The following is an 18,723-nucleotide window of genomic DNA, read 5'->3' on the forward strand; positions in this document are numbered from 1 at the left end:
GGATGGACCGGGGTTTCTGTAGGGTTGCTAGCATCTCTACCATAGAAGACAGATCATTCGTTCAGAATTAAGTCAATTCCATCTGGAGGGATTCCATCAGGAATTAAGTAAAGTGAGATATGCTTTTGACCCAGGGAGAACCAGCTGGTGGGGCAATGGCAGAGGCACTGACTTGGTCTCTGGGCAGGCTGGGGATGTTTCGGTTACCAGTGAATGTCAATAGGAGCTGGCCAGTGAAGTATGCTTCAGAAGAAAGAGTGAGTGCTGGGTGGGCCAGCAGTTCATACTGGAGTGAAAGCGAACAGAATCCTTTCTTGGAAGCGCACATTCTGTGGAAGGCACTCAAGGATTCCTCGGTAAGCTTATGTAGCTCATAAGAATGATAATACTAGTTTCTTTGCAACCTGCCTTCATGCAGGTAAATTTGTTAGTTACTAAGAACTTCCGCTGCTCTGTGCTTTTATTTTGGGGCAGAAACTAGAATGTGAAATTGGCAGCTGGTACGACTTTATAAATACCTTATGTACATTATTTCAAAGATCCAGGTCAGGTTTTTTGTTTGTTTTTTGTTTTTTGGGTTTTATTTTTGTTTTGTTTTGTTTGTTTTTTGAATGAAACGCCCCATATGGTTCTCAGAGGAAAACAACTTCTTATCTTCACCAGCATTAGTTTATAGAAGTTAAATATAGTAATGGATGTGTTCACATATACTCACAGTATTAGGACCCCAAAATCAACTGAATCCACTTTATCATAGATTAAATAGCAGCACATTTGTTTCTTGAGTAATCCTTGCAGAATTTAAAGAAGCTGTACTTAATTTTCCCAAGATGATTAGTGTGTTGTTCCCAAGAGCTAACACCTTGGTCAGGACCCTGTTGTAAATGGCACAAACAACCTGTTTGCTAAGGAAAATGTACAAAGGTGTGTTGACAGTGGATAAGTACTCTGACCAGAGTTGTGAGGGGTAATCGGGCCCCTGGATGAAGTGGCTCTGTTGCTGCTGGGCCCCAGCAGTTATGGCTGGGCTAAGCTCCCTGCACAACTTGCCTTTCTAGCCGCAGTCCCTGGTTGAGCACGCCTGGTGCAACAGGAAGAAACACTGCTCAGGGCAACTCTAGGAACACATGGTGGGCCTCCCTGTGTCCACACAAGAGTGGAACAGCTCACCTGGAAGCTGGAGGGAAGGCTTGACCAGTGGCCCGGGTGGGAGTGGGTGGGTGTGCTGGGGAGTCTGTGCTAATTCTCTGAACTGCTTTCAGGTCAGCTGGGAGGGAGGATAGACCGCACCTATATAGGACTCCAGTAGCAACATTGTTTTTCAGATGTATAAACCCATCCCTCTTTATGGCCTATGTCAAAGCCACCTCCTCTGTGAACTTCTATTCCCCATCCCCAACAGGAAGGCATCTTGTTTCTCCCCAGTCCTGTACTAACCTCTGGCTTTCTCTCTGGTCTTTGAGTGCTGTGCCCCCATAGCTCTCATGCCCTTCAATCAGCCTCCTGTAGGGGGTCTGCCTGTGGGGGAGGGGCCCTATGCCAACTAAGATCTCTTCATGGAGAACAAATGGTTGGGGATATTATTTTCCTAGTTGTGTTTTGTCTCATAGGGCGATAAATCTAGTTTTTACTTTCCTTCATTTCTGAAAAGGTTGTTTGTGAATTCTGATAGTTGTATAAGATTATTGTCATTCTGGTAACTTTTTCTTTTCAGATAATGTGGATGCAAGTGATCTTAAGCAGTTTTTTGAGACCAACTATTCTCAGATATATTTCATCTTCTATGAAAATTTTATAACACTGGAAAACAGTTTGAAATTAAAAGGTATGCATTTCTACAAAAAAAATTTTTATAGGCAGAGTTTGTTTAACATTCAGAAAATTTTAGAGGTTGTATGTTTCATGCGCCACAAGTTACATGCTTTTAAGCTTCCTTTCTTGCCAGACGCTTAGCAAAGCTAGGAGATCGCAATGGTTAGCATCTTTGTCTCCCTGGATCCTTCTCTTATACAGCTCTTATTTGAACAACCAATGGCTGCAGGGAAAATGGAAGGAGAAACCCACAGAAGGCGTGAGTTCCACGGGAATAATTTACTTAAAAAGAAAGACATAAAAGTAATATGTGCATACTATGAAAAAAATCAGACTCCACTAAAGGGTTTGAAATGGGGCGCCTGGGTGGCCCAGTCAGTTAAGCGTCTGCCTTCGGCTCAGGTCACGATCCCGGTGTCCTGGGATTGAGCCCTATGTTGGGTTCTCTGCTCAGCGGGGAGTCTGCTTCTCCCTCTCCCTCTGCCTGCCACTCCACCTGCTTGTGCACTCTCTCTCTCTGTCAAATACATAATTAAAATCTTTAAGAAAAGAAATAAAGGGTTGGAAATGAAAATTGAACCATATATTTTTGCCCAGACCCCCAGTCCTGCTCTGCATGCAACCACTATTAAAAGTTCATTGCATTTCTTTCTATATGTGTTATTCACGTATTATGTTTATATTTGCTTATAGTTATACCCTTATATACCTGTATAAAATATTCTTTGAAAAATCAAGCCAATAATGTCACACTGCACAATCTGCTCTGTATTTAGGTGACAGGATAGTGTAGCCTGGGGAACTAGACTGGGTTTGGATCCTGGCGCTGTTCTCCCAGCTGTTGCTCCTTGGTCAAGTGACTTCACCTCGCTCTGACTCAGCTTTCTCCTGTCAGCCTCAAACAGGTTAACACGTATCCTGGGATTTCAGGACAGAGTATGGCACATAATATGTGCTCAGTAAATATTAGCTGCCGTCATCACCTTCTTATTTGTTTTATGTAGTCTATTTTGGAAATCCTTACATGTTAGCACACTTATTTCTAACTCAGTTTTATTTATAAAAAAATATTTCTTTTACTTGAGTAGAGTTGACACACAGTATCACGTAAGTTTCCGATGTACAACGTAGTGATTGGCTCATCACAAGCGTAGCTGCCATCTGTCCCCGTACAGCACGATTACAGTAGCACTGACTGTATTCAATATGCTGTGCCTTTCATCCCCGTGACTCGTTCACTCCATAACTGGAAGCCTGTACCTCCCACTCCCCGTCACCCATTTCACCCATCCCTCTACCCCCTTCCTTCTTACAACCATCAGTTTGTTCTCTGTATTTATAGGTTTGATTCTGCTTGTTTGCTTGCTTATTCACTTGTTTTGTTTTTTTTAGATTACACATGTGAGTGAAATCATGCGGCATTTGTCTTTCTCTGACTTATTTCGCTTAGCATAATACCCTCTAGGTACTTCCATGCTGTTATAAATATCAAGATCTCGTACTTTTTTATGGTATGGAGTAATATACCCTCGTATGTATGTACCACTTCTTCTATTGATGGACACTTGGGCTGCTTCCATATCTCAGCTATTTTAAGTAATGCTGCCGTGAGCATAGGGATGCGTATATGCTTTCAGAATGTTGAGTCTGGTTCATAAACTGCCTCAACAGTAGTGGGACTCTGGAGGGGAGCCAGTTTCAGGAGGTAGGATGAGTGCAGCTTTGGGCAGTCTGAGTTGTGGTGCCCATGGGACACCCAGATGTGGGTTCCGGCTGGGCAGTAAAAATGTAGGTATGGGAGCGTGGGAGAAGAGAGGTGCAATCATGCTGTTGCCAAGGGATGTGTTCTTCATAGAGAGAGTGACAGTTAAGGATTTGGGGTAACTGCTTCTTTTATTGGGCAGATAAAGAGGAAAGATAAAGGAGTAGTGTGTGGAGCTGGGAAGGGACTTCGATACCAGGAAAGCAGTTTTTCACGGAAACCCAGAGAAGAGTGAATTTCAAGGAATGAAATGTCGGCAACGTTTAAGAATGCAAAAGTTGTGGAGCAGCTGGATTAGGAAGTGGTAGTGCATCAAGAAGGTTGTCACTGAGCACTGAAAGAAAAATCTAGGTGAGTAGTGGGATCCTAAGCCAGACAGAGAGATGGAGTGAGTGCGGTGGGTGGGGGAGGTGGGTGAGACTGGAGGCTACACCCAAGAATACCCTTTTACAATGTTTGATGGCGAAGACAGGGGACTGTAACTCAAGGCGTAGCGTGGTCAGGGGAGGGTTTTACAGGCTGCATTTACCTGTTTGCAGGCTGACTAAAGGGAGATAACTGATGGGGCACGATGGTGGGGGATGTGGCCTGATATAGGGTCAGGTATACAGTAGAGGATGCAGAGAGGAATGTATGGATGTCCTGACCACTTCTGCAGAACCTAAGGCAGACGTCAGGCATGGAGGGGAAAGAACGTGGTGTGAGGCACTGTGGTGGTCTTGGACACAGAGTCTTATAGAATGCTCCAGGTTCTAGACGGTCATCAAGTCAAATATGGGCACGTGCACAAGGATGCCAACTAGGGGACTGTTTTTTTTTTTTTCAATGAATTGCTCAGTTTTTTCCCCTGTGAGTTATAAATTGATGTAAATCTTGAGCTTAATTTTTTTCCAAATTGGTAGAAAATTCAAATATGAAACAATCTGACTTCTATCCTGTTTCCTAGTTTTGCTCCACTTAACTGTTTTTCACAGGTGTGTGGAGGAAAAAAGTGTGATATTATGGCTAATCAAAATAGCAAAGAAAGATATTAGAATCCCTGGTTTTTAAAAAAAGCCTTAAACCAAAAACCCCATTTGAAAGCTCCTCTGGCCCTCCTTCTTTCCCCTTTTGCTCTTTCTGTCCTTTTAGAAAAAAATGTAGTTGTTCAAGAGTGTATCAGTTAGTTTGTGCTGCATAACAAATTGCATTACAAACCATCCCAAAGCTAAGTGCCATAATAAAACAACCAGTCATTTTGCTTACAATTTTCTGGGTTTATTGGGCAGTTATTCTGGTTTAGGCTTGCACATGCCTCTCACATTAGCTGGTGGTAGATGGCCTCGTTTATGTGTCTTGTGGTTGGGACGCTGTAGACCAGGGCACTCCATGCTTGCAGGCTATCTTGAGCTCCTTTCCATGTTGGCTATAGGGTTCCAAGCTTAGCTGGTGCATAAAGTTTTTCAAACTCATGCTTGCTTCACATTTGTTAATGTCACATTGACCAGAACAAGTTACATGCCTCTCTGATGCAAATAGAGAAATAGACATCTCTTGCTAGGAGAGGAAAAACTCTGCATTCTTGCAGTCTACTACGAAGAATCATCATGAAGAACCAATAAAACTAGGATTGAGATTTTAAAGTTTCTTGCTTTTAATACAATTTGTGTTTTGATTGGAATACCAGGAAGAAAATATACCAAAACAACAGAAAGAAGGAAAATGTTTGCTGTGAATCATGAAATCATCTTATGATAACGTCAGCCTTCCGTTATTTAGGCCAAAACCCGAGTTTATTGGCTCTACCTTCAAAATATATCCAGAGTCATTGGCCTCTTCTCACTGCCTGTGCTGGTATTGCTGATGCTCCCATTATCCTCATGCAGATTAGTGCAGTTAGCCTCAGAAATGGTCTTCCCCTTTCCACACTTGTGACCCACTCCCCCCCACCAATCCCTGCCAGAGTCTCTTCAGAAGAGCAGCTGGAGTGATGCTTTAAAAATATGACTCTGCACCCTCAAATAGCTTCCCAGTTGTGGAACTCATTACAATGGCCTCAGGCCCCACCTACCTGCCAGCCTTTACCCTACCCGCTTTCTAACCTCACCTGCAGCAATTCTCCCCCTTCGCTGTAGACTCAAGGGCCTTCTCGCTGTTTCCTGACCATGCCAGACTTGCTCAGCCATAAGGAGTTTGCACTGTCCAATCCCTCTGCCCGGAACAAATTTCTCCCAAATGTCCATATGGCTTATTTCTTTACCCCCAAATGTCCATGTGTTTCTCTTCCTTACCTGTTTCAGATCTTTGCTCGGATGTCATCTTATCAGCAAGGTGTACTTCCCCAGTCAGAATTGAATACTGCCTGTTTGGGCACTCCCCATTAGCCTTTCCTCTTGGTTTTCTCATTTACTGCATGCCTCCTACTGCCAGAATATAAGCTTCCTCAGGGCATGGTTTTTTGTGTTTTGTATCACGCCTGTATCCTCAGGGCCTGGAAGAATCTCTGACACAGAGACACTCTTTAGTATTTGTTCAATGAACGAAAGCCATCTTACCTTACTTCCTAGAGCTGTGGGGATTCTGTTAGATCAGGGGTCCACAACTTAGAGCTGGCTGCTTGTTTTGACAAAGAAGTTGTTGGACACAGCCATACCAGTGCATTTATGTGTTACCCATGGCTGCTTTTGCACCATCATGGCAGCATTAAATGATTACAAGAGGGGCCTAAAGCATACACTCCCTGGCCCTTTGCAGAAAAGGCTACCACTTCCCAAGTTAGATGCTGAATGGCAAGCTCTTAGCGCAGGGCCCCGGGCAGAGAGACTGGACAATAAATGTAACTGACTGCTGTAGGTTTTGTATTTTCTCTTATTGTCCCTATCAAAGGGACAGTGCACGTGACCTGAAGACATGCGTGGCTTTTCATGGTTATGACTGCTCTGTGCCTCTTCACATCAAAAAAGCTAGAACTCTTTCTTTGCATCTGCTGTGCATTCCTTCATAATTTGAGCTTGTAAGTAATTGAGAAACAAATAAATTGCATTCCATGGGTTGACAGTGATTTGGCAAACGTGGAGGCTGTGGTTAAACAGCTAGCGGAGAGTGGCTCCGCTAGGTGTGGACTCAGGTGCTGTGGCTTGGGTGTTTATCTACATTCTCGACAAGGGTTCCATGCTACCTCCTGGTAGTTTTTGAATAAATGAGTGTGTGTTCAAGCTTCAGTGTTTTCAAGATAACATAATTTTTAATATCTTAAAATGTACACATTGTCATGATAACTAATTTTTTTTTTATACATTCTAGGGAATAAGAAGTCACAAAGGGAGGAGCTGGACTCCATCCTCTTTCTTTTTGAAGTAAGTTTTTGTTAAATTCATTTAGCTTTTAAGATTCTTGTTGAAAATGTGGTAGTTTAGCTCTTTAATTTTACTTGAAGACATAAAAAATGATGGACATGTATTTCCTTCCTTCCACTTTTAAAAACAATGCTGCAAAGAATATTCTTGTGATTTTTAATTTTTTTGCAGACATGTGGGAGAATTTTTCCTGTATGGTTACCTAGATGTGAAGTTATTAGATGGAAATGTATCCACATTAAAATACTGCTATGACCAAATTTTTTTTGAAAAGGTCATATAAATTTATATGGAAACTTTTATGGAAGTTGTGTGTAAATTCCCTAAGCAACACTGGAGATGATTTTGGTGTGTGTATATATGCAAACTGACATGTTGAAAACCCACTGTTTTTAATATGTTGTTCCTGACTGCTAGTGAGATTGCAATCTTCGTATGTGTCTGTGTGTCCATGTGTGATCACATATTCTTTTCCAAGTTGGAACAGTACGTTTGGATGTGGTTCTTGGTCTATTAAGCTTACAGTCTCTCTTGTCCACATGTATTAGACAAGTGGCCAGATTACTGATACCTTGAGAGCTACACTAGAACTAAATTGTAGGTTCTGCAAGTTAATTGTTGGTTATCTAGAAATTATTCATGGTTTGAAGAGACATGTGCTTAGGCTGGTGTGCGATCAACTTTATGACAATAAAAGGAAAGCCTAAGGTATATTTGTTGCAGAGCTGGCTGGAGGGAGAGGCCAGGGGAGAAAGCTCTCCAGGGGCTTTTTGGGTTTGTGGAATAAAACAGATCTGAAGACCTCCTGCCCAGTACTTGGCTCCTGGCTGGCCCTCAGTGACTGTGGTTCCCCTTTCTCTCCTTAAAGGGCTGTACTCCTTCCCCAGAGTAAGAGACATTGATTCACTGTTTATGTTCTGGTGGTTATTGTGTTTCCTGTGGTAACCCTGCTGTGAATGAAATTTGTACAGAGGAGCTGTCTTTACCAGGAGCTTTAATTAAGCCTGTCACTTAAATATGTATCCATCATTTGTTTGAACTGTCCCATTAATTTAAATTGTCTGGTTTATGTAGCAGTTGAACATTTACTAAAGAATCTGTAACATATATGCAAGTTTTGAGGCATAGTACTAAAGCCCCTTCTCTTGACACCGCCTCCCCCCTCATTTTAAGAAGTAGAAGCTACTTTGGTGCTTCTCCTTGATCCTGTTCTTTTTCTCCTCTGAAGGCAGCCACTCCTCTGCATTATGATGTTACCCTTCTTTTTTAAAAATGGTTTTTACCGCAAGTATTCGTATCCCTAAACAATGCATTGTGCAGTTTTGTTTGGTTTTGAGTATAATAAAAATGGTCTCACATGGTGCATAATCATCTGTGGCTTGCTATTTACATTCAACGGTATTTCTGAGATTTATCCCTGTTTGTGAATTTAGCTCAAGTTCGTTCATTCCATTCCCACTGCTGGATTAAGTGAATATGTATGATTTATTTAATTCCAGCATATTGTCTGCAGATTTTTTGTTTGTGTGTTTTCTTGGTGGACAGTCAGATTGTCTGTGAATAATGACAAGCTTGCCAGTGAGTCTGTTTTCTTGTCTTTCACTGCTGGCCTGGCCCTCCAGTACGTGGGTAAATACACACAACAAAGACGGTCATCCTGCTTCTGATTTAAAGCGTTAAGTCTTTTTTTTTATAATAATATTTTCTTATTATATTATGTTAGACACCATACAGTACATCCCTGGTTTTTTATGTAAATTTTGATGATTCATCAGTTGCATATAACATCCAGTGCACCATGCAATACGTGCCCTCCTTACTACCCATCACCAGCCTATCCCATTCCCCCACACCCCTCCCCTCTGAAGCCCTCAGTTTGTTTCTCAGAGTCCATAGTCTCTCATGCATCATTCCCCATTCTGATTACCCCCCCTTTCTTTATCCCTTTCTTCTCCTACCGATCTTCCTAGTTCTTATGTTCCATAGATGAGAGAAACCATATGATAATTGTCTTTCTCTGCTTGACTTATTTCATTTAGCATTGTCTCCTCCAGTGCCGTCCATGTTGCAGCAAATGTTGAGAAATCGTTCTTTTTGATAGCTGAGTAATATTCCATTGTATATATGGACCACAACTTCTTAATCCAGTCATCTGTTGAAGGGCATCTCGGCTCCTTCCACGATTTAGCTATTGTGGACAATGCTGCTATGAACATTGGGGTGCATATGGCCCTTCTCTTCACTACGTCTGTACCTTTGGGGTAGATACCCAGTAGTGCAATGGCTGGGTCATAGGGTAGCTCAATTTTTAACTTTTTAAGGGACCTCCACACTGTTCTCCAGAGTGGCTGCAGCAACCTGCATTCCCACCAACAATGTAGGAGGGATCCCCTTTCTCCACATCCTCTCCAGCAATTGTTGTTTCTTGCCTTGTCAATGTTTGCCATTCTAACTGGCGTAAGGTGGTATCTCAGTGTGGTTTTGATTTGAATTTCCCTGATTGCTAATGATGTTGAACATTTTGTCATGTGTCCGTTAGCCATTTGTATGTCTTCATTGGGAAAGTGTCTATTCATCTCTTCTGCCCATTTTATGATTTGTTTATTTGTTTCTTGTGTATTGAGTTTGAGAAGTTCTTTGTAGATCTTGGATACCAGTCTTTTATCTGTAGTGTCATTTGCAAATATCGTCTCCCATTCTGTGGGCTGCCTCTTAGTTTTTTTTTGACGGTTTCCTTGGCTGTGCAGAACCCTTTTATCTTGATGAAGTCCCACAGGTTCATTTCTTCTTTTGTCTCTCTTGCCTTTGGAGATGTGTCATGAAAAAGGTTGCTGTGGCCGATGTCGTAGAGGTTGTTGCCTATACTCTCCTCTAGGATTTTGATGGATTCCTGTCTCACATCGAGGTCTTTCATCCATTTGGAGTTTATTTTTGTGTATGGTGTGAGAGAGTGGTCAAGTTTCATTCTTTTGCTTGTAGCTGTCCAATTTTCCCAGCACCATTTATTGAAGAGACTGTCTTTTTTCCACCGGATGTTTTTTTCCTGCTTTATCAAAGATCAGTTGCCCATAGAGCTGAGGGTCCATTTTTGGGTTCTCTCTTCTGTTCCATTGGTCTATGTGTCTGTTTTTGTGCCAGTACCATGCTGTCTTTGTGATCACAGCTTTGTAGTACAACTTGAAACCTGGTGGTTCAACATTCGCAAATCTATCAGTGTGATAGATTATATCAACAAGAAAAAAGCCAAAAATCATATGATCCTCTCAATAGATGTAGAAAAAGCATTTGACAAAATACAGCATCCTTTCCTGATTAAAACCCTTCAGAGTGTAGGGATAGAGGGTACATTCCTCAATCTCATAAAAACCATCTATGAAAAGCCTACAGCAAATATCATTCTCGATGGGGAAAAGCTGGAAGCCTTTCCCTTAAGATCAGGAACATGACAAGGATGCCCACTCTCGCCACTATTATTCAACATAGTACTAGAAGTCCTTGCAACAGCAATCAGACAACAAAAAGGGATAAAAGGTATCCAAATCGGCAAAGAAGAAGTCAAAATGTCTCTCTTTGCAGATGACGTGATACTCTATATGGAAAACCCATAAGAATCCACCCCCAAACTTCTAGAAGTTATAGAGCAATTCAGTAATGTGTTGGGATACAAAATCAATGCTCAGAAATCAGTTGCATTTCTATACACGAACAATGAGACTGAAGAAAAAGAAATTAGGGAATCCATCCCATTTACAATAGCAGCAAAAATCATACGTTATCTCGAATTAACTTAACCAGAGACGTAAGGGATCCATATTCTAGAAACTACAAATCACTCTTAAAAGACATTGAAGAAGACACAAAAAGATGGAAAAATATTCTATGCTCATGGATCGGACAAATTAACACAGTCAACATGTCCATGGTACCCAGAGCAATCTACGCTTTCAATGCTATCCTGATCAAAATACCAATGACATTTTTCAAAGAACTGGAACAAACAGCCCTTAAATTTGTGTGGAACCAGAAAAGGCCCCAAATCGCCAAGGAAGTGTTGAAAAGGAAAAACAAAGCTGGGGGCATCACAATGGCGGATTTCAAGGTGTACTACAAAGCTGTGATCACAAAGACAGCATGGTACTGGCACAAAAACAGACACATAGACCAATGGAACAGAAGAGAGAACCCAGAAATGGACCCTCGGCTTTTTGGGCAACTAATCTTTGATAAAGCAGGAAAAAGCATCCGGTGGAAAAAAGACAGTCTCTTCAATAAATGGTGCTGGGAAAATTGGACAGCTACATGCAAAAGAATGAAACTTGACCACTCTCTCACACCATACATAAAGAGTTCTGTTAATGTTTCATCATTCAGGGCTTCCCCTGCCTTCTGATGTTTTCTTAATGAAGTTTTCTGTAAATTTTCAGTAGATACACTTTATCAGATGAAGTTTGCTTCTTTTTCTAGTTTGGTAAGATTTATAAAAAGTCCTAGATAGGTTTTGAAGTTTCCAAATACATATATATTTTTCTGCATCAACTGAGATAACCATGTGATGATTCTTCCTCAATATAAATGTGGTGAGTTGTAGTTCTGAATTTTAGAGGCTAATATATTGCATTTTTGGATCTGTGTTCACAACTGACATTGGCCTAAATTTCCCTTCTTCACATTGTTTCTGAACGATCCTTTTATAAAGTTTGTAGAACTGGTGTCAAGCATTTCTTTTTCTATTTTATAAAATAGTTTGGATAAGATTGGAATGATCTGTTCCTAGAATGTTTTTTAGTATTTCCTGTAAAAACCTTCTGAAACTGGTGCTTTTTTGTTTTGTTTTTAATTGGAAGGTTTTAACCACTTGTTCAGTTTCTTTAATCATTTTAGGATTATTTCAGGATTATTCAGGTTTTCTTTTTTCTTGTTTCAGGTTTGGTAAATTATGTATTTTTCTAAGAATTTGAGGAATTCTAAGAATTTTTGATCCCCAGTGTTTTAAAATTTTTTGGCATGACCCTTCTTTTGACGGTCATAATTCTTTCAGTTTTTTCTGCTCTGGATTAATTTCATTGTCTTCCGTTGTGATGTATGTTAGGCACCATATTCGCAGTAGTGGCAGTAAAAGTTACTTGTGTCCCCCTTTACAGATAGGGTTTTACTAGCTTCTCATATCTTTGCAGCAGCTTTTAAACTCTGTTCCCCATCTCATTGTTCCTTTCAGTGCCTTTTCTCTCTGGCTTCTCTTAAAATCTTTTTCTTAGTCTTTGGTGATCTGTAGTTTCACCACAAAATGTCTAGTTGAAGATTTCTTGTTTTGCTTGGTATCTATGCGTTTCCTGTATTTCTGGGTTCAGAACATTTATCAATTCTGTATAATGCTCAGCTGCTGTCTTTGCAAATGTTGACTCTTTTCTGTCCTTCTGGTGTCCTTCCCAGGATTCTTATTGAAACTTCGATCTGTTCTCCATGTCTCTCAAGCTGGCTTTCGTGCTGTTTCCCTGCCTTCTTGTGTTGCATTCCGGGGATGTCTTTGGTTCTTCCATGCAGTGCATGGACTCCTTCATTTGGAGCTCATCTGCTGCTCAACCATTCTGTTGGGTTTTACATCTCAGTGATTTTTGTTTCATGTTTTAACTTCCTTAAGTTCAGGGTTCATATTTGTTCTGTTGCTTTTGATAGGCCCTTTGTCCTTCTTCATTTTTAGACGTCTTTTGTGTTCTTAAACATTTAAAATGTAATAGTTGATATTCTGTATCTGATCATTCCAGTATCTAAAGTCTTTGGTTTGCCTAAATCTGTTCTCTCTCACAGTGGCTTCCTTTCTTGCATGCTTTGTGATGGCATTTTGAGATCAGATTTAGTTGAACCTAGATTTAATCTGTTTCAGTCCTGTGTTTTTCTGGAGGGCTTGTGTTTCTTTTGCCAGGGGGCTGGGAGTGTTCTTGGTTGGGACCACATTGGCTCCATTTGAGGGTCCTGGTTTATTGAGGGAATCTCAGGTGTAGTTCATCAAATTTACCATGTGGTGGGAACTGGGGTCTGAAGGGCACAGACATCTACAGATCCTGCAGTGAAATTGACATTAGTTCTCTGGCATCCTGAATTGTTTCTCTTGAGCTTGTTGCTTATAGTAGATCAGGTTGTGGCTTACTTTGTTTCTGCCACCTTCCTTCTTCTTCCTTCCTTTCCTGCCATTTTTTAAGCCCTTTGTTAGTTTCCTAATGTCCTCTAAAGCCCAGCAATGTTTTGAGAATGACATTTGCTGTCACTAATTGCAAGTGTCATCCTGCAGCAGGAAAGCCCGTCAGGGACTGTAGTCCTATATACTTCCCACAGAGGAGGTTTTAATACCCCCTCCTCGCATCCAGAAATTCTAGATTAGGGAGGGTGTTATTACAGATACATTACCATGTACAGAGGATTAGTTGCCTTTATAATAGAACAAATATATATTATTCAAAGCTTCATAAAACTTTCATTTTGCCTAGTAAATATGAATGAATAATGGACCAGCATTACTTTTGTTTATGCTTATGTTCTCTTTCTGTCTCTGGCTTTAGAAGGTCGGTTGTAATTTGTATGGTTCATTCTGAAAATTAAGTAACTTCGTTGCTACTTTCTACAAGTTAGTGCCGTATAAAGAGATGGTTTATGAGGATTCAGGGGTAAATACTTATCAAGGTGTAAATAATTGGGGAAGGCTTTCCTTACAAGAGGTAGAATTATTAAGACATGTTCAATAACAGAAGGGATCTCATGTGAAGGTAGCTTATAAATAAAACATGGATTGGAAGAGGGGCGCCTGGGTGGCATAGCAGTTAAGCGTCTGCCTTCGGCTCAGGGCGTGATCCCGGCGATATGGGATCAAGTCCCTCATCAGGCTCATCTGCTATGAGCCTGCTTCTTCCTCTCCCACTCCCCCTGCTTGTGTTCCCTCTCTCGCTGGCTGTCTCTATCTCTGTCGAATAAATAAATAAAATCTTAAAAAAAAAACCATGGATTGGAAGAAAGCAGAGAGACGAGAGAGTTTGGAAGGCTTGGAAGGAAAGTGTGTAGGGAGACCGGCTGCCTGTCTCTGTAAGTCAGGGATGATCTGGAAGGGAACCTTTGCAAAGGGAGGCAGTAGTGTTTAGATGTCATGAGCTACCAGAGACCTTACAGTGCTCTGATGAAGCAAGTGGTGTGCAATCAAGGCTGCCAGCTCAGCTGAAGTTGAGGTTTCAGGCAGCGAGCAGGCCTTTCTGTTGGTCTCTGTAGCCAGCGGGAGCACTTGTACTCCTTGCAGTTGACCTCCAGACACCTTTGCCTGCAGCGTCAAATCTGTGCATCACTTGGAGTTTCTGTGGTTGCTGCTTCATGGGGATGTTTGTCACTTTTCTTTCTTTTTTTTTTTTTTATGGAGGTTCACTTGTTAATTTTATTCTTCGTTTAAAAATATATTTCATTTATCATTGCCATGTGTTTCAAATGGCAGTGGGGGATGACGGGACCCCATAAAATGTATTTACATTGTCATCTTACCACAATATAAGTGTTGTACATGGCCATCCTGTGTCATCCTTTCCTTCTGAAGTGGATTCTGTCTTCCCAGTTTTCATCAATGGAAGACTGGGGTCTTTGTTTTTATAGGTGACGTGTCCAAGATTGCACATCTATCAAATGGTAGATAGAGATTTAACCTCTGGTCTGATTGTAGATCCCATTTTCTTAACTCAGTTCCATACCGCCTACCATGTAGGAGTCTCAGTACTCTCCTGCTTTTGAAGCTGTATTGCATAGGCCATATCTACCAATATGTATCTGTTTTTGTATAGTTCATTAATTTATTACACACATTTATTGGATGCCAGGTATGTGTTTCAGGCACATTTCTAGGTGCTGGAGATATGGCGGTGGGCAAGTCAGACAGAAGCCCCTGCCCTCATTGGGCATACATTACATTTCATACTAGCGGAAGTGTCCACTGGTAACAATGAACTTATGCCAGAGCTCCAGTAATGACCTTCTGAGTCACAGAAAATTGTGAATGGCCTTTTGTAGAAGTGATACTTTTGGTGGCAGCCCTTGAGGTCGGTACCTGCACAGAAAAAGGGGGGCTGGTGTACAAATGTAAGGCACCTGGTGAATGGGTTTCAAGGTCAAATGACTGAGAACTTTCTGTATTTGGTAGTTGAGAGGTGGTTTTAATGGTACGTGGGATTTGTTTTAATCAGGTGTGGTAAGACAGGCACACAGACATGAAAATGATTGCCATGAAGGAAGCAATGTTTACTACTGCACAGGAGTACAATAGAAACAGGAGGCATGGCCTGCCGGCAGGGCTATGAAGAAGGAACCAGAGAGCACACAGAGAGCAGGCAAAGAGGGGGGAGCTGAGGGTGGGAGTCTTCATTGTGGTTTTTGAGGGAAGGAATGGGCAAGGCAAGGTAAGCAAGCTAAAGCAGGTTTAGGATTGGATAGTTGGAATAATTTTAGCAGGCTCTGGGGTGTAGAGGGGTCCCTAGTGGTCTAGTTCCCAGTCCTCAGGTGATTTGAGCAGGAGGAGAGTGTCCCAAGTCTGAGAGCCCATAAAAGGAGGTGGTTGTGGGAATGGATTTTGGATTGGTTGGTTTGCCTGTCAAAAGCATGTGTGTACAACTTGGCTAACCCTGGGAGGGGCGGTCCCTGTGAGGTCAGCAAGGTCCCAGATGTCAGAGCATCAAGAATACAGAAAATGAGAGCATATAGTTCATTCAGAGATATTGTTTCAAGATGTCTGCCATGTCATATGCCTTTGGTACAGAAATGCATTCGTTTGGAGTTTTCCGTTCAAGGTTAAGAAAATTCTAGAATTTGATAGCAAGGCGTTTCCTTTCCTCCACCCCCTCACCCCAATTAAAAAATACATTGACAGGAGAGGTTTAATGTCAAGGCTTACACGTGTTCTGACCTCTGAATGCTACTCATTTATCTGTTTTCAAAGATCACAGAGTTAGGCCTCACAGATATACAGGACATTTGACTTCTAGACTGCTTAGTTTTAGATTTATCCAAATTACCCCACCAGATTCAATAAGCTGTTTTTCGTTCCTAGAGACCTGCACAGGTTCTTTATAACTTGCTATAGTGTGGCCTGAACCGGGCTAACACTGAACCCCTGCAGGCTCCCCGCCTGTTTTTCTTGTACATGTTGTTGGGGGTGTTGTTCTGTGGAAGTGCTCTCTCACACACATTCTGCTTTGCTTACTGCCCCTTTACCTCTTTTTGCATAGTTTTACTTCTGCCTCCTGGCTTATGCAATTCTCTTTTTGGGGACTGCCCTTTGCTCTCCTGGTCTTCTGGCTCCTACTTTCCGGCTCTGTTCAGACCCACTGATTTCTTCTGGCAACTCCAGCTAGAGGTGCCCATTTTTTTTCTGTCAACTTTTATAATAAACTCCTGTGTTACCATTTCATTCTAGCTGGATGTTCTTAGTTTCCCCTGAAGGTGGCTCTGCCTTAGCTTCCTGATGAGACTGTAAAGGCTCAGGCAGCAACCATTTCGTGTAATCCTTTGTAGCCCCCACCCAGGCTCCTGCTCCCACAGTGACTTGCACCTGTTTATATTTATTGTTGGATTAAAGCCTCTTAAATTCTCATCTTATCTCCCATGGGGCTATTTGTTATTTTTATGTTAAAAACATTTTCCTTCCTCACCTAAAACTCTCTGGACAAAAGAAATGGGAAGAAGGTAGCTTTAGATCAGGCATTGATGCTGCTGAGCTGTGTGGCCTTGAGGTGGGTACTCACCCTTTCTTTACCTTGGTTTCCATGTGTATAACGGGAAGGACTGGTCCTGGATAGCCCTGAGGTCTCTTGCAGCTCTACCAACCTAGGAAACTACAAATCGGAAGTTCACAGGCAAGTCTTTTAGCATGAAATTTAATTGCATGCTTCCATTTAGTTTTAAATATTAAATCAACTTGACTCTGACTAGCTTTTGCAGATCTAAACATGGCAGTTGCTTTTTCTGTAGGGCAGCTCTGTTCAGTAGAACTCTCTGCAATGATGGGAATGTTCTGTATCGGTGCTATCCAATTAGGTAACCACTAGCTATGTGGGCTGCTCAGTGCTTGAAATATGGCTATTGTGACTGACTGACCGAAGTTTTAATTTTAAGTAATCTCATTTGATTTTCACTTTAAAATTAAATAGCTTCATGTGCCTAGTGGCTACTGATTGGACAGAGAGCTCGATAGTCTATCAACAGAGCCTTGTTACTTTATTTCTCTTTGTTAAACACTTGGTTAAATCCTTAGCACATTTGTGTCCTCGTAGAGCAGGGGACTTAAGGTTTAGGGTTTTACTGAAATGGTTTCCCTTGGCTTCTCAGGCTTTGTTACCAAAGTGCCATTGGCTGGGGGGAAGCATGGTTCCAAAGTGGCCTTATGCAAACATAAAATTGAAAAGCCACGCACAAATTCACTCTACTCTTCTCATGCTTGTTTTAGTATGAAAATAATACTTTAAATAATGGCCAAATTAAGGAGTACTTCATCTCCCCATCACAGCTCCCATCTTCCCTGCACTCGCTCACCTCACCGCCAGATAAAGAAAATACTTACTGTGTCATTTCAGGAAGATGTATTCTGTTTCTTCTTCTCCGTTGCTTCGGTGGGGGAGATAGTGTTCAGAGAGGCGTGGGTACTAGGAGCAAACTGCAGCAGGTGAGCTACCCAGAGAGTGCCGATGATCTGTGGGGTGCTTCGGGGGCACACAGAGGCTGGGGAGTAGACTATGGTCACTAGTGTTTGTTTTTCCTTTACTATCAAAGATGAAGTTTGGTTGTTTGAAATTTACTCTAGGCCTCCTACCTACCATCTCCCTTCCTTCTCCGTGGTGTGGAGGTGATGCTGGATTAGAGGCAGGACTCGTGCATGTGGAGTCTCGGTGTGTCTAGTTAGTTTGGTAGTCACAGTTGACCGGCCGTGAATCCGGGGCTATGGTGGAAGCTGTCTTACTTTAATGGAATTCAACACTGGTTCTCTTGTTCTTTATTGCTCCAAGTGAGCTTATATAGATAGTGGGTTTAGCCTCTGATTCTTTTCCTTAAAATAGGGGGAAAGGATTTTTACTAGCTTTTCTGATAATAACACAACTGGACCCAGTGCAGTGCCCAGAGTTGTGCACAAGAAGGTGAAATGAATGGCTGGTTTTCACTCTCTGTACAGTTGGTTTGTATTTGCAATAGGTAATTTGAATTTTGATATTTTTGCCAATATAGATGGAAATTATTTCTAACTTTTCACACTTAATAGCATTATCCTACCTCAGATGTTAATAACACAGAAGAATTTCCTGAAGAAAAACTAGAATTATGAATATACTAGGATTACAAATAATTCTGAGATGTTTGTTTCCATTTCTCCGCCCCATTCTCCCCCCACCTCCTTTCTTCCCCCACCTTCTTTCTTCTTCCCTTGGTGGAACTGCACATCTTTGATAACTCTTTGCAGATGAACACGAATCTGAAGCTCCTGCAGAGGTTCGGTGGAAAAGCTTGGTCTGAATCATAGACAGACCAGCACATTCAGGGCAGGTATCCAGCAGGATTAAGTCACAGTCCTTCTGCTTTCTCTATATAACAGCTAAGGCCTTTTCTTATGAGCAAATAGCACATAGCAAGACAGCAGAATTGTAGTTTTGCAATTAACTGGTTTCCACAGTCCCTGCTTTCTTTTGCTTTATTTGTCATGACTTATTTCAGACGGTCCAGTGTGCAAACATACTTGCACACTACTCCCTCCTTCTCATGCTGAGTGAAGGACTTCCTTCCACAAACCTCTCATGTTGTTATTGCTTT

The 18,723-nt window shown here is 41.6% G+C and overlaps 1 protein-coding gene across 2 annotated transcripts in view; it reads left to right on the forward strand.

Annotated features, from left to right (window-relative positions):
- Nucleotides 1–18,723, forward strand: part of LOC125283109 (ral guanine nucleotide dissociation stimulator-like) — a 107,588-nt gene that overhangs the window by 25,103 nt on the left and 63,762 nt on the right. For both annotated transcript variants that reach the window (XR_008959417.1, XR_008959418.1), the window contains exons 2-3: nt 1,715–1,825; nt 6,857–6,909. The gene's annotated coding sequence lies outside the window, so the exon portion shown is untranslated. The remainder of the gene's footprint in view (nt 1–1,714; nt 1,826–6,856; nt 6,910–18,723) is intronic.

Source organism: Ursus arctos, unplaced genomic scaffold, assembly GCF_023065955.2.
Source record: "Ursus arctos isolate Adak ecotype North America unplaced genomic scaffold, UrsArc2.0 scaffold_16, whole genome shotgun sequence".
Taxonomy (NCBI): Eukaryota; Metazoa; Chordata; class Mammalia; order Carnivora; family Ursidae; genus Ursus; species Ursus arctos.